The sequence below is a fragment of the Rhipicephalus sanguineus genome, unplaced genomic scaffold, assembly GCF_013339695.2.
Source record: "Rhipicephalus sanguineus isolate Rsan-2018 unplaced genomic scaffold, BIME_Rsan_1.4 Seq952, whole genome shotgun sequence".
NCBI lineage: Eukaryota > Metazoa > Arthropoda > Arachnida > Ixodida > Ixodidae > Rhipicephalus > Rhipicephalus sanguineus.
Window position 1 is genome coordinate 29,166 of NW_023616361.1, and position 2,497 is coordinate 31,662.

The window sequence follows — 2,497 nt, forward strand, 5'->3', positions numbered from 1 at the left end:
AAACAAGGCCCATGACAGAATAAGCAATGAATCGAGGTCCACTAATACATCAACAATGAATTGATTGCCATTCAAAAATCTAATAAAGCTCACCACACTAAGTGCACACAAAAAAAAAATTGCCCTTCCAATGCAACGATATCGGACTACTTGCACAATATTAGTGTTATTGCACATGCTTACTGTGCATATATGTCATTGCACACATTGTAAATGCATACAGTAAAGATTGCAATTACCTGCAGTTACGTGCCCTATTCTTCAGTGATCCCAATCAAGTGGTGCTCATCAGGATCACAATGCCGTGAACCGATACGAAAGTGATGAAATAAAGTGAAATAGAACCTGGCATTATGCCAGTCAGGGCTGTAACTAGAGGGGGTTAACTTTTTGGCTGTTACTAAAACACACACCAGTTGCGAATGCTTTTAAAACTAATTTAAAACAACTAGTTTAAAAGAGTTCACTAAATTAGTATACGTAAGTGCTGTGCTTTATCCATACACAAAAATAAGCCACTATAAATCTTTCAACGTGGCAAACATTCTACATGAAACCCTCCCTTCTAAATAAATCCCTGGGAACGGCCTTGATGCTAGTCATATCTTTAGTGACCCCGTGGGTGACTTGAGATCTCAACAATGTTGTGTCGCTTTTCCCATGTCGCAAGTTTGGCACTCGTCCCGTCCGAAATGACGTGATAACGCTGACGTGACAGGTTAGTGGTCTTCACAATAAAAAAATAACGATGAACATATAGTACACACCAAAGTTTTTGAAAAAGACTGGCAACAATGGCATGCTCATAAGAGTGGACTAGAAAAAATATTGAGCTGAGTTACTGGATATACTGGCCCATTTGCCTACATTCAAGTATGTGGATATCAGCCACCTATTTTTTCAGCTTATCCTTTATCAAGTTCAGTTTATAAGAGCACAAGCGCCAATGCAAAGATCTGCAGCAAATCCATGAGAAAGTATCTTGAGCTTTAGACAACACGAATTCTTTATGATCACTCATTAAATGCATATTTAAGAGCTGTCAATTGTGATGTTCAACGTGAGAAACCCAATGTAAGTTCAGTTTCTGTCACTATATAGCTGCATACTATACTCGGACAGCATAAGATAGATGACCAGAAATGGTAAAAAAAAAAAAGAAAGACATTCTGTACTAAGAGATAAGCTTGCTAAAATATTGTATTTTTTTCTTGTACATGATTGTTATCTTTTATATTGGTGTGCTTCTCAATATTTGTATCCACCCTTACTATTGTCAGTATTCTCTTACATAGATTGTGTATGGTATGTAGATCTAGATAATAATTACCACTGACTTCAATTCCACTTCGAATAAAAAAAATGCCAGGCCTGTGCTGAAACCGCAGCACAGTCACAGCGAAAGCTGGAAGAGCGGCGTTTCTAGAGCCCGTTAAGCTCTCTTGGGCTACAATACAAGTACACTAGAAAGGTACCACTACGCCATAAATCACAATTTTTGTGAAGTTGGGAAGCACCTACTAAGCCATTATTCGTCATTCTGCGGAGAAGCGAGGCACCAGCTACACGTCTGTAAGGCATTATGTGCACTTTGTTGACGCGACGACTGATGACGATGAAGAATTATGGCTCATCTTTGTAATGGGTTGGAATCTTTAAACGGCCCACCAGTTATGTATTTGCATTGGGTGACGCCCGGTCGCTATTTCCCTCTCCCGCCATGCTGTATAACATACGTTGACGTGGGAGAGAGACGGGGGGGCGAAGAACTTTACTGAGACCCCGAGGAAATGGATCATGCGCTTATGGGCTTCCTTGGCAACCAATACAAGTGCACTTGCGAGGAACCCACTACGCTATAAATCATTGTAATTTTACTGAGACCCCGAGGAAGTGGATCATGCGCTTATGGGCTTCCTTGGCAACCAATACAAGTGCACTTGCGAGGAACCCACTACGCTATAAATCATTGTAATTTTTGAGAAGTAGGGCAGCAGGCACTGTGCCATTTTTCGTCATTCTATGGAGAGCGTTGGTACCTGCTAAACCCATGTAAGGCATTATGCGCACTTTGTTGATGCTGTGCCCGATGACGATGAAGAATTATGGCAGAGTCCTTTGTAATGAGTTGGAAGCATTCAACAACCTACTCGTTGCGCAATTCGCATTGTGTGACGCCTGGTTACAGAATTCGCGTTGTGCGACACTTGGTGATTATTTTACTCTTCTACCACGCTACATTGCATATGCTAATGTGGTTCCTTCCCGACATGAAGCCTGTATAGGACCTTTTTGCAAAGCAGTTTCAAGCACCGGCATGGCTCAGAGGTTGAATACTGGGCTCCCACGCAGAGGGCCCAGGTTCGAACCTTGTTCCATCCTGGAATTTTTTTCTTATTTCGTTTTTTTTTTCTTATTTCGAGCGATACTGGTTACGGACACCGGCGGCGGCGGCGGCGGACAACTACGGCGCCAAAAACGGCCGGTGAAATGATCT